This window comes from Schistocerca cancellata, chromosome 10, assembly GCF_023864275.1.
Source record: "Schistocerca cancellata isolate TAMUIC-IGC-003103 chromosome 10, iqSchCanc2.1, whole genome shotgun sequence".
In the NCBI taxonomy this organism is placed as follows: Eukaryota; Metazoa; Arthropoda; class Insecta; order Orthoptera; family Acrididae; genus Schistocerca; species Schistocerca cancellata.
In genome coordinates, this window is record NC_064635.1 from 212,894,499 (window position 1) to 212,909,288 (window position 14,790).

Sequence of the window (14,790 nt, forward strand, 5' to 3'; positions counted from 1 at the left end):
GTGTGCATTGTCTTTTATTGCTCAGACTTTGATAAAAGAAACGGCAGTTACTGTGGTGAATGATCAGGACTGTCTTTATTGACTGTGAGAAAATTTTAGCTTTTGACCAACATTGTATTAATCAGTGTGTGCATTTGATATCTTTGTGATTGTAATTATGAAAAATTTTTTCAAATCTGTATTGGCCAGTGCCCAACACCATTTGTAAAATTTTTTGTGGGGAGCATGGGGGCTATGTAAGTAGGCTGTTTATGTTTTCTTTATGTAAGTTTGCTGTTTATGTTTTCTTATTGGCAACGTTACGTAGCGCTCTCTGTATGAAAATCACTGGCTGTGCTGTGTGCAGTATGTCGCTAGTTTGCATTGTTGCCTGCCATTGTTGTCATGAACTGCTATAGCTGGATGTGAACAGCAGATAGCGTTGGGCAGTTGGAGGTGAGCCGCCAGCAGTGGTGGACGTGGGGAGAGAGATGGCGGAGTTTTGATAATCTGTAAGACTGAATGTCAATTATGAATATTAAGGTAAATACATTGTTTGTTCTCTATTAATATCTTTCATTTGCTAACTATCCCTATCAGTAGTTAGTACCTTCAGTAGTTTGAATCTTTTATTTAGCTGGCAGTAGTGGCGCTCGCTGTTTTGCAGTAGCTTGAGTAGCGAAGATTTTTGTGAGGTAAGTGATTTGTAAAAGGTATAGGTTAAAGTTAGTCAGGGCCATTGTTTTGTAGGGGTTATTGAAAGTCAGATTGCGTTGCGCTAAATAATATTGTGTGTCAGGTTAAGCACAGGCTTGTATAATTGTTCTAAGTGGACGTTTCACATGTAAAATTGTTCAAAGGGGACGTTTCACACTGTGTAGTGAATTAACAGACATTCCAAGTAGTAATTAGGTAATTGTGCATAGGGAAATGGAGCGGGTGGCAAATAATGGTGCAGACAGTGAAACAGGTTGTGAACAGGGAAGCATTATCGATCGATCGGTCGGCAACAGTTCGCCTCAGGAATCCGAAATAACAGGACACAATTTTACAAATACTGTAGATTCAGGTTTTGCGTCCTCACCGTTTTCTCAAATAGGTCAAGACACATTTTCAGCTTGTCAAAATGTGAATGTTGCCGGTGCAAATGCACTGCCGAAAAGCGTAGAGGAACAGATTCCAGACAGTAATGCATTGTTATTACAACTAATGCAACAAATGGAACAAAATCAGAGACAAACACAGAAAAAGCTTCAACAGTTAGACACAATGGAACAAAATCTTCAAAAGTTAGACACAATGGAACAACACCAGAGACAAGCACAGCAACAGTTAGACGCAATGGAAAAAAATCTTCAAAAGTTAGACACCACGCTTGAACAAACACGTGAAGATTTAACTACTGAGTTACATAACAGTGAATCGAAATGTCAAAAAGTCTGTAATGACGTAAAAACACAAATTTGTGAGCATTTCCAACCTATTTTTTTTGCGTCATGAAAATGCATTAAAGAATCACGAAGCAGCCATAAAAGAACTGCAAACCATTGTACATGAAAATCATGAGACCTTGTGGGCTAAAATTGACTCAGTTGCATCTACCGATTCGGTTACGCAACTTGCAAAAACTCAGGAAAACTTAAAGGACACAGTAGATACGATTTCAACACAAATGGACACTCTGAAACTTGGTTCAGAAAAACACACTGAGGAAATAAGTACACTATAGGAGAAAGTAGCCGAACTTTCGGATCAGTTCACTAACTTATCTGTAAAAGTAGATGATGATCTGAATGACACAAGACCTGTAGCCATCATTGACACAGAAGAGTGCGAACAAATTAGGAAATTCAAACAAAATCAGAATCAAATTAACACGCAACACCAAAGAGAAATCCGGGAAGTACAAGATCAGCTGACACAGGTAATACAAGAATTACGTATTTCAGAGGCCACTCGCGCTCCAATACGGGAAGAGGGACATAGAAATACGGAACACCCACAAAATAATAACTCTGGGCACTTCGGAAATTATGAAAGAAATTGGCAAGGTACACCGAATTTTGAGATGGAACCACCGACACGACGAACCAATGACCGATATGCGACTTGCCGACACGATGATTTTGACTATAAGCTGTTCATTACTACACGTAAATTCAAAACGTTTAAGAATTCTGCCAACGACATTCATCCACAAGCGTGGCTCCATCAATTCTCTCATTGTTTCCCTCCTAACTGGTCATTGGAGCACAGGTTAGAATTTATGTGTGGCTACTTAGAGAATGAACCAGCTGTAAGAATGCGATCGGTCATTCACGATTGCCACAGTGAAGGAGAATTTTACCATGCCTTCCTCTCAGCATATTGGTCTCAAGCCACACAAGACCGAGTAAAACATGGCATCATAATGATGAAACATTTCGAACAATCTGAATTTTTCAGTCTTGTGAAATATTTTGAAGACATGTTGCAAAAGAATCAGTACCTCTCAAACCCATACAGCCCCTCAGAACTCATCCACATTTGCTTAATCAAACTGCCTGAACATTTACGACATATTATTTTAGCAGGACATTGCAAAGACGACATTGAAGCTTTTCAGGGACTGTTACAAGAACTAGAAATTGACACTGACAATCGCGTAACACGAAAACAGGAACACAACAACTACAGGTCACATCCGTCGAAATTCCGCGATGAAAGAAATAATAACTGGACACGACAAGGCTATTCTCACAACACAAATCGTGACCAAAACAGACACCACCCGTATGACAACCGTTGGCAGAGTAGTAATAATTAGAGGGAAAGATAACCTCTCCGCGGTAATGACTATCACAGAGACAATCAGAGAAACAGACAATATGGGAACCAAAACTATTATTATCAAGGGAGACAGAATAACTTTAGACGTAACGGTGCAGCGCGCAGTTACGACTCAGGGAGAAATTCTCCACCACGTGACCGACAAGAAAGAAACTATGGAATCTATCGACATGACGACAGACGATATGATCGTAACGACAGACCTGAACTGCATCAGAACTGGCGGGATTCTCGTCACGGTGAATTAGTAGAAGCTAGGTCTCCAAATCCCAATAACGACGCGCGCCAACAAAGAGACAATAGGCAACGACTCACACCGCTGGCAGCCACAAAACGTACTTATGAAACTGACGACGCAGCTGCCGTAGCTAGTAATTACGTAAAAATGGAAGACTTTAGGGACATCTTACTCCAGGAACACGACGTAAAACATAACAACATTGCATATCCTGTGATTCACATTACTGTAAATGACGTAAAATTTACGGCAGTACTTGACTCTGGCAGTCCCATTTCAGTAATTAGTGAAACAGCTTTTAGCAAATGCAACAAATCGAACGATTGCCCCACACTTCCGTTACGTAAGATTAAATTACAAGGTGCAATCTTTGGAAAAAGTGTAGATGTACACCAACAAACCAACTTAGAATTCTTTTGTCAAAGCCACAGCTTCTCTATGAACTTTCTTATTGTTCCATTATTGTCGACGGAAATTATACTGGGAGTAGACTTTTTGAATGAATACAAAGCAATCTTAAGCTTTCACGATGCTGAAATAAGTTTAGAGAAAGAAGGTAAGTCAATAGCTTTGAAATTTGAAGACTGGCTCTCAAACCATGATGAGGAAATTAATCGGCTTTACCTTCTGTTAGACAACAGTTCGGAATTTTCTACGGAACTAGACACTAACAATCACTCTGCAAGTACTGACAGGGATGATATCGACGACATATTTGAAATTAATGAGTTAATTCAGAATAAAATTCAAACAATTGACAATTGTAATGACACTGATAGGCAGGACCTTTTTGAGATTTTACAAGCACATTCCACAGTTTTTACTCACAAAACAGGGACAATCAAGGGATTTCAATACCAATTTCGTGTTCGTGAGCATACTAAATTTTGTGTTAAACCATACGTAATTCCGGCGCATTATAGGGACCGTGTTAGAACAGAAAGACAATCTACGCTTAATGAGGGCATTATTGAGCCTGCAGTAAGCTCATACAACAACCAATTACATGTTGTGGAGAAGAAAAATGGATCGATCAGGCTTGTTTTAGATTCGAGACAAATCAATACTATCATCATTCCTGAAACAGACAGGCCGCAGACGATGGAAGAACTTCTTCAAAATTTTAATGGTGTAAAAGTGTTGTCCTCCATTGATCTCAGATCCAGCTTTTATCAGATCGAACTTCATCCAGAATGTAGAAAATACACAGCTTTCCTTTGTTTCGGCGTTTGTTATCAGTTTCGGAAATTTCCTTTTGGTTTGAACATTTCTTCGGCAGCATTCATTCGTGGGTTAAATTCCATATTACCTGAGTTCTTAAAACGTCACATCACCTTATATGTGGACGATATTCTGATAGCAGAAGCTTCATGGGAACAACACAATCGCATCCTCAACAGTTTGTTACGTATTTTTGCAGAATCTGGAATTACAGTTAACTTGGAAAAGTCTGAATTCGGTAGGTCAAAGGTGAGGTTTTTCGGACATATTATTTCTTCTGAAGGCATTCAGCCGGATCCTGAAAAGTTAGAAGCAATCAGAGCCACTCCAGTTCCATCCACAAAAAGACAAGTCCGCAGTTTTCTAGGTCTCGTAAATTTTTACCGTCGTTTTCTGAATATGCAAATTCTAGTTACACCAAAACTTTTTTCTCTCACTGGAAAAAATACTATTTGGAACTGGGACGAACAAGCACAGTTGGAATTCAATTCTTTGAAAGAATCGCTACTTAACGCGCCAATACTAGCTCATCCAGATCTGTCACAAGATTTCTGCCTTAGCACGGATTCTTCTAAAGTCGGTCTTGGTGCTCATTTATTTCAAGAAGCCACAGAAAATGACACTACTGTTCAGAAAACCATTGCTTTTGCTAGCCGAGTGCTAACAAAATCTGAAAAAAAAAATTATTCCGTTACTGAATTAGAAGCTTTAGCTATCGTTTGGGCATTTAACAAATTCCGTTTCTTTCTTTCTGGTAAGCTCGTAAAAGTATACAGTGATCATCGTGCATTACAATTTCTTATGTCTTCAAAATTAAATCATGACAGGTTAAAACGTTGGGCATTGTTTCTGCAAGAATTCCGCTTCACAATAGTCTACATTCCCGGCAAGGAGAACATTGTTGCGGACGCACTGTCACGCGCACCGGCTGGGCTTGACAAAAGTAACACAGAAGGCAACCTCGAGAAAAATTTCAGTATTCTTTACATTCAGAAAGTCGCCTTTGAAAACTTCATCACCACATCTTTAAAGTACATTGCTCATGAACAAGATAAAGATCCGATTTGGAAAGACATCAAAAGTAAATGGCATGAAAAGACACACACTCAGATTCGGCATTATTACCTGGTTAGAAATAACGTACTCTTCAAACGCTGCACCATTGATGACAAGCTATGGGTACTTTGCATTCCAGACGATTTTGTTAATAAGTTCATTTGGTATATTCATTTCAGCTACGCACATTTTGGTCCACGAAAATGTTATCATATTCTACGAACGACTTGTTATTTTAACAATATGGAAAAGAGAATTCGAAGAGTGTTGTCTATTTGTAAACTTTGTCAAAAGGCGAAACCATCTACTACCTCACATCATGCTCCGTTGTTTCCTATTATTCCTTCTAAATTAAAAGAATTTGCTGCTGTTGATCTCTTGGGACCCCTTGTCAGAACATCGAATGGATTTTCGTACGTTCTAGTCGCTGTTGAACTTACTTCAAAATTTGTTTCTTTCACTCCGTTACGTAAAGCCACTGGACGGTCTGTATCCAACGCCTTTGTTAAAAATTTCTTACGTGAAGTTGGCCACGTTGCTAAAGTCATTTCAGATAACGGACCGCAATTCAGATCTGCTGTTTGGTCACGCATGCTTCGGAATCATAATATCAAACCAGTTTTTATTTCATTGTATTCACCACATTGTATACCCTCCGAACGGATTATGAAAGAAATCAATAAGCTTTGCAGACTTTATTGTCACAGAAAGCATCAGCATTGGGACAGATATTTACACTTATTTCAAAACGTGCTGAATGAAATGCCTCATGACTCCACTGCTTTACCACCTACTCTTGTACTGAAGAATGTAGAACCTCCGAACAGAATCAGAGAGCTTGTACCTTTCCCGAATACACGTAAACTTCGACACAAAGACATAATTGATTTGGCTCTTAAAAATATAAAATCTGCAGCAGACAAAAGGAGAAAACTACACGGTAAAGCAAATGCAAAGAAATTATGTATTGGTCAGAAAGTTCTCATTAAAGCTCATTCATTGTCACATAAGAAGAAACACTTGAGTCACAAATTCTTTCTAGTTTACAATGGACCTTACAGAATCCGACGTATACCACATGATAATTGCGGTTAAGTTGAAACTCTGCGTACTAGGAAGAGTAAAGATTTACACCACATTTCACATGTAAAACCATTTATTGACAGATAATCTGCTTTTTAACTTAGTCTTTGCAATTTTCACTTCACGCTACTTGTACAATTTGTCACACTGAGAAACTGTTAACATGCAACAATGTTTGAAGTTAAATATCCAGTCAAGAACCAAGAGAACTTATTTAAACAGAAATTACGAATGCATTGTTATTGTGAACAGACGACACAGTGTTATTCTGTGTGTGCATTCTTGCTTGTTAGTTGCACGATTACATAACGACTATAAGGCTCACATATTTAGAACATTTACCAGTACTGCTAATGAGATTTTAATGCAACATTTTGGTTTACTTGAAAATACATTCCGGATTTAAAGTACTTTCTGTGAGATACCAGATGAGACAATGGTTAGTTTATGTGACAGCTACACGATTTTATCACGACGCTACTAATGAGTGACAATTTACAATGTTGCTTTTGCGGTGTTTCTGTTTTATATCTGCACAGTTTTTCTGTATTATTCTGGAAAGTAAAACATGTTTTAGTAGTAACTTTTGTGGTATAGCTGCAAGGAGACAGCCTTTTCTGTAGCACAACAATACGTTACAGCACAGTACTTTCTTCATCACGGCAATAAGCGTAATAAGTATGATATCTATACGCAAAGCATTTCACTTTTGTTTATCATGAGGTCAGTACATTGACTTCTGCAGAACTTAGCTTTTGGAGGACGATAACTACGACACTTCCACAGAGATTATCTTACAGCAAGACGCACATTTAGCGCTACAGGACACGTATTTGAGTGATTAATTTTGTACTAAAAACATTTATTTTCAAAGATATTTGAAGTACAATGATACAAAGGTTTTCCGTAATACATTTCATTCCATTCTTGTAATCTGTAACACCTGAGGGTATAATTACATTAATCCTCAGGGGGGTGCACACTTACTTTGTGTATCATGTGTTTGGCAAGCACAAGGAGCCCTAGCTAATATGGTATTTGCTTATACAACTTTACACATCGGTACCATATTTCTCTAACACACAAATTACACAGCTATCTGATCATTTAACTGAGAGAGACAAACATTTATTTTACTACATCAGTGACACACGATTACGCAATTACAGCGTTGGATAACTTCACACTTACGAAATTGTATTTTGTCTGTACTTTGTGAACTGTTCATATTTTTTCGGACCCATTGTGATATTATGAGAGCTTTGAATGATATATTTGGTATGGGATCACGATTTTTAAAGTACGTTTGAGGCAGATGACACTTTTGACATTAGCAGAGAATCTTTTTAGGTTTTGAAATTATTGCAGAAAGCTACGACGTTTTTGAGATTTGACTGAGGTGTTTGATGTTATTATTACGACGACGATGTGTATTATGCTGTTGAGGAATGTTTATTATGATACATATTTGTAATGATGAAATATTAAAGAGTGTCGATGAATATGTATATGTGTAATAAGGTAAGGAATAATGAGTAGTGGTTAGGGCCTCTGATTTATGAAAAGGATGTTCGAAACCAAGAAACGTACTTTAAGAGTTATGAAATGTGTGTAAATGCGTGAATGTATCACAATGACGGCGAAACTTTTTTGGACACTGTTATATTTATAGGATTTTGTTTCTACAGATTTGTAACCCAAATTCTCGACCTGTGAAATATTTTTATATGAGACTGACACCGTAGCGGAAACTGCTGTCGTAAATATTTCCGTAAGAAAGCTAAGTGACCACCTGCACGTAATGCATCATGGGTAGAAAAAAAGAAAGGGAAGGCCATTGTCCTCGTTATTGACATTTCCTTGTTGAAAGCATACTGTGGAGCTCGTAATTTATGATATGTACTAAAATGCCTAATGAAATGATTAGAAACATTTTACATCTATTGTCTTTATAGTTGAGAGATTGTTCATTTTGTTTAATATCTGGTTTCCAGCTGTGTTGCAGCATTAGTTTTATAAAATAAAATGCATTTGCTAATGTGAACACTTTCTGCCAACAGATCTATTAAATAATTATTTTAGGTTCCACATTCTTCAAAAAAGGAGCTCTTGGAATGGAAAGAACAATAAGAAGGGACTAGTAACATTAACTGCATACATAATATTCGTTTCAAGTACATGGTAATATTTCTTTTTACAATAAGTTGTTGTGGTGCACCACTTTAATTATATAGACATTAAGATGTGAATATACATTTCCCTTATCTGCATTGTTGTTTTTACTGTAATATTTTTTCTGCTTGAGCTATGTCATGTTTAGATATAAGTTGCTGCTGCTGTTTGCCAGGCATAATGTTATTGAATTTGACTTTGTATTATTCTGTTAAGCCAGTTTTACAAATGATTTATTTTTATTGTTTGCTCCACATTGCCTTATATTAGTTGTAATATTACAATTGCTTTGCTAATTTCTTAATGCTGCTTGCTTCGCAAATCTGCGTTTTTTTTCATTGCTGTTTATATTAATTGTTTTATGTGATGCTGCATAGCCTCGTCCCTTGGTATATATATCTGAGCTCAGTAGATTTAAGTTAGCTTAAGAGGGGTACACTATATAAGATACTAACTATGATGACTTGGAAGAAATGTATTGAGAAGCTATATGAAAATGGTTTGGGCAAAAAAAAAGGATACTGTACAGTGGAGAAAAACTATTTTTGACAGAGGATGTGAACAGAATACAGAAAGCAGGCTTAGATAGGACTTTTGGGAATAATGATGAATGAAGGGAGATCTCCATGCAAAATACTGCAGTGAAACAAACCCTGTCCTTTCCTTTTGTGTAATCCCACTATGTGTTTGTGTACCCTTGTGTATTTGTTTTCTTCCTGTCTCTGTGTAGTTTCATAGAATTTTTTCTTCTAATATTAAGCTACATTCACTATGATGAGGAATACTGTTCTCCTCAAATATAATTGGCATTAATAATATGTTATTTTCTTTGTAAAGATGCTTAGACATTATTTATTCTGTTTTGTTTTAATGCTCATGTGTGAAGTTGATGTTTCAATAATTATTCTGATCTTTTATGTATTTACTTATGTCATAATTCCTGTAACACTGATGTACATGTCTATTTCGATTCTTTTGTAAAGCCTATACTACAAATGTTATCTGTATTGTTATGTTCTTTAATGATGTATTTTGTACCTTTGTAATTGTATTCTCATGTTATAACAATGTAATTGACACCAGTTCATCAAATTAAGTAACTTGTAAGCATTCATTTCACTGCACATATTTCTGTTGGTCATAGTAATGCACAATATGTGAGAAGTTGGGACTGTTAGTGTTTGCACGTGTGTTACTAATTCAGCAAGGGACTGGATAACAGCATTGCTGGTTCTAAGGACAATTCCAAAAAACTTTGTGAGTGCACAAGTGGTGTTTATGGACTTGCTATATTCTCTGCAAGACTTTTCGATGGTGATTGTGCACCCGCACAGTCACAACAGATGGCTGCTGGCCATCTCTACCAGGACTACAGTGGGTCTACACCTTTGATGACCCACCAATACCATTATTTCTACAAGGACTACAGTGGGTCTACACCTTTGCTGACTCACCAATACCATTATTTCTACAAGGACTGCAGTGGGTCTGCACCTCTGGTAGCCCACCAATACCGTAATCTCTACCAGGACTGCAGTGGGTCTACTCTCTGATGACCTACCTACCAATCTACTTCACAACGTCGAATGACTCTGCTGTGGGTTTGCTCTGTTGTGGCCCATTACCTGTCAGCATGTCAAGAATCAGCACTGCCTTTTAGTTGTAAGGACAACACTACTTCTTCAAGACTGCATGGAAATCCACTACTTCCGTGTGTATTCTCTTTTACTAATGAGACTTTGTGAAAAACAAAAACTGTAATTACTATTATGATGAATGATCAGGACTATCTTTATGGACTGTGAGAAAATTTAGCTTTTGACCAACATTGTATTAATAAGTGTGTGCATTTGATATCTTTCTTACTGTAATTATGAAAAAAATTATCAAATCATTATTGGCCACTGCCCAAAACAATTTGTAAAATTTTTTGTGGGGAGCATGGGGGCTATGTAAGTAGGCTGTTTATGTTTTCTTATCGGCAACATTACGTAGCGCTCGGTATGAAAATCACTGGCTGTGCTGTGTGCAGTCTGTGGCTAGTTTGCATTGTTGTCTGCCATTGTAGTGTTGGGCAGCTGGATGTGAACAGCGCGTAGCGTTGCGCAGTTGGAGGTGAGCCGCCAGCAGTGGTGGATGTGTGGAAGGAAATGGCGGAGTTTTGAAATTACATATATTATGACTTTTGATGATATTAAGGTAAATACAGTGTTTGTTCTCTATTAAAATCTTTTAGTTGCTAACTATCCCTATCAGTAGTTAGTGCCTTCAGTAGTTTGCATCTTTTATTTAGCTGGCAGTAGTGGCGCTCGCTGTATTGCAGTAGTTCCAGTAATGAAGATTTTTGTGAGGTAAGTGATTTGTGAAAGGTATAGGTTAATGTTAGTCAGGGCCATTCTTTTGTAGGGATTTTTGAAAGTCAGATTGCGTTGCGCTAAATAATATTGTGTGTCAGGTTAAGCACAGTCGTGTATAAATTGTTCTAAGGGGACGTTTCACAGTCTGCATGATTCCTCTAACAACAATGGAATGAGATTAGGCAATCTGGAAGCTTCAGAAACTTTAATAATTATTATTACCTAGTTTCCTCGCAAAGACATCCGTAAGATAACATGGAAGTCACCTGACCAAGAGACTCAGAACCAAATAGACCACATACTTGTGGGTACCAGAGACAGAAGTGCTATCCAGAATGTAAAATTTCAAAGAGGTGCAGAAATACGATCAGACCATTACCTTGTGAAGACAACCGTACATGAAAGCTGTAACAGCTGGAGATGAGAAACATACGAGAAAATAAATGCAGAACTACTGACAGAGGACCACATTAAGGAAATATTTGCACTTGAAATTGGAAACAGGTTTGCTTCCATAGAAGAAGAAGAAGAAGAAAAAGACGAAGTTGATATTGAAAAGGTTTGGTCGAAAATCAAGACAGATTTGAAAGATGCTGCAGGTGAGGTGCTGAAACCAATGGAGAAAAGGAGGAAGAGCAGAGGATGGTTTAATGATAGGCGTAGAGATGCAGTCACCAAGAGAAAAGCAGTGAAACTGTTATGGCTGACAAACGAACTTGATGAAAAAGCAAGATTAAGAGACATGGAAGCGGCTAGAGAAGCAAGACAAATCCTTCGAACAGGAAAGCGAGAGATCATAAAAAGTAAAATAAAACTGACACAAGAAGACCAGACAGTAGGAAATACAAGAGACTTTTACAGGACAGTCAGGTTCTTCAAGAAAAGATACAGTCCGAAGAATGATGTGATCAGAGGTGAAGAAGGACAGATAATCACAGATGAAACGAAAGATATGGAGGAATGGAAAAACTACTACCAAAACCTCCTTAATGTGGATGTAAACACCATGAGTGCTACAACAAAAAATGAAGAAGAAGAATACAAGGAAAACATAAATACTGTACCATTGGGGAGTATGAACTACCAAGCATCGGAGAGGTAAGAACGACCATAAAACTACTGAAGAGGGGGAAGGCACCCCGAACAGATGGCATACCTGCAGAGATGCAGAAGGAGGGAAGAGCTAATCTACAAGCGAGACAATACCACTTAATCTGCTTAATTTGGGAGAAGGAAAGGATGCTAGAAGCATGGAAGGAGTCCGTCATCTGCCCTATACTAAAGAAAGGAAACCCAAATAGATGTTGCAACTAAAGAGGAATCACACTACTATGTACAGCTTATAAGATCTTGAGCATGTTGTTACTGAAGCGACTAACACCACATATCCAGAAAGTACTGGAATTCCAACAAGCAGGTTTCAGAAAGGGAAAGCCAACTCTAGACCATTTCTCATACAATACAGCAAGTGCGAGCAAAGAGCTGGGAAATCCGCAAAAATACTCACTGCCTTTTGTGTACTTCCAAAAAGAATATGATAGTGTGAACAGACAAACAGTATGGCAAGAACTAAAAGAGCTCAAGTGCCCAGAAAACTCATAAAAGTGACACAGATATGCACCCAGGAAACAACATGCATGGTGAAAGTAAATGGAAACATATAAAAGAAGTTCAAAGTGAGGACTGGAGTGCTTCAAGGAGACTGCCTCTGCTCCGCGCGGAGTGGTCGCGCGGTTTCAGGCATCATGTCACGGACTGCGTAGCCCCTCCCACCGGAGCTCCGAGTTCTCCATCGGGCATGGGTTTGTGTGTTGCTCTTAGCATAAGTCAGTGTAAGTTAGTTTAAGCACTGTGTAAGTCTAGGGACCGATGGCCTAAGCAGTTTGGTCCCTTAATAATCCACACACCTTTGAACATTTTGAAGAGTGCCTCTCCTCTCTCCTGTTGAACGTGGTACTGTAGAGAGTCCTGAGAAGGTAGCAAGTCTAGAGACAGGAATACAGCTTGGAAGAAGGACCAACACCCTGGCCTATGCGGATGTTGTAGTTTTAGTAGCAGAGAAAGAGCAAGACCTGGTTCAGATGACAAGAACGTTAATGGAAGAGGCAATGAGAGTAGGCCTGAAGCTGAATATGGATAAGACAAAATAACTCGTAGTTGGCAGAGAAAATGATTACAGACTCCTAAAGGTGGAGCACAAAGTCTTTGAAAGGGTAAAAGACTTTAAATATCTTGGAGCTATACTCAATGAAAGGAACGAGACAGACCAGGAAGCTACCGCACGAATACGAGCAGGAAATAGGTCATGGTTTGCTCTGGGAAAGCTGTTTAACGGCGTCTATAGAGATCCTCAAAGACCAAGATCTGCAAGATAATAATACAATCTGTAGTCTTATATAGAGCAGAGACCTGGACCATCACGAAAAAGATGGAAAGAAAACTGTCATTTGAGAATCTCATTCTGAGACAGATTTTTGGGCCAGTGAAAGATGAATTCCAGAATGACATTTTCACTCTGCAGCGGAGTGTGCGCTGATATGAAAATTCCTGACAAATTAAAACTGTGTGTCAGACCGAGACTCGAACTTGAGTCCGAGTTCGAGTCTCGGTCTGGCGCACAGTTTTAATTCGTCAGGAAGTTTCAAGGATGGAGATGAACGGAGGAAAAGAAATAACTGTGCATTGCATGAGCTATACAAGTCGATGAATATCGTGGCAGCGATCAAAGAAAGAAGACTGAAGTGGTATGCAAACTTAATGCGTCGAGAAGGCCGTTTCATCAGGCAGGTACTGGAGGAAGATACTGGAGGCAAAAGACAAGGGGAAGACCATGACTCCGATGGGTTGATCAGGTCAGAGAGAATATGAGTACGCTGAGGTTGTCTGAAGAAGAGTGCATGGGCCGAGTACGCTGGAGGAGGCTGACAGATGAGGCCAAAGACCGACTGCGGTTTCTGTGGCCAACGCAGTAAGTAAGTAATTGTCTAATCAAGGTGCGGGGCTTATAACACACTTGCCGCAATGGATCGGTTAAAACTATTGGACACACAGGAGATATACCATGGGGTGATCGTAGAATAATGTCAACGCCAGTATCGTAGATATACACTATCACAATGACTGCAAAAATGTCCTCGAGGCATGTGCAATAGCGTAATACCCGTCTAATGAACAATCAGTTTCTGAGGGGAATTATAGAATCCTGGAGAGACATCGTCAGAGAGCTTGTAGTAGGCAAAAGTGAAGATAATTTCTGTCTCCTATCGTCAAGCTCAGGGAGAGAGGCTTATAATAAAGTGACAGCAGACTTTCGGTTACAAGCTATTGGACACACAGGACAGGTTCCATGTGGCATTCGTAGAATGATGTCAGAGAATCATAGGGATACACCATCAGAATGACTCAAAAATTCTCCAAGTACCAAATGCAATGGAGCAACAACCGTCTAATCAACAATCGGTCCCTAACGGCAGAATTTGTTTCTTGGGGAAACGTCGGCAGAGACCCTATGGTATGCAGTGGCGAAGAAATTTCAGATTCCCATCGTCAGTGTCAGAATATGAGGGTTATAATAAAGTCCCAGCAGTTTGTCGGTTACAAGCTACTGGACACCCACGGTAGGTTCCGTTTGGTTATCGTATTCGAATGCCACGCCAGTATCATAGACATGCACTAGCAGAATGACTACAAATTGTCCCCGAGCCAAATGCAGCAGCGCAGCACCCGTCTAATCAACAATCGGTCCTTAAGGGCAGCATTAGTGTCTCGGAGAATCGTCATCGAGAGCCTGTAGAATGTAATGGCGACGAAATTTCTTTGTTCTATCGTCAATGTCAGAATACAAGGCTTATAATA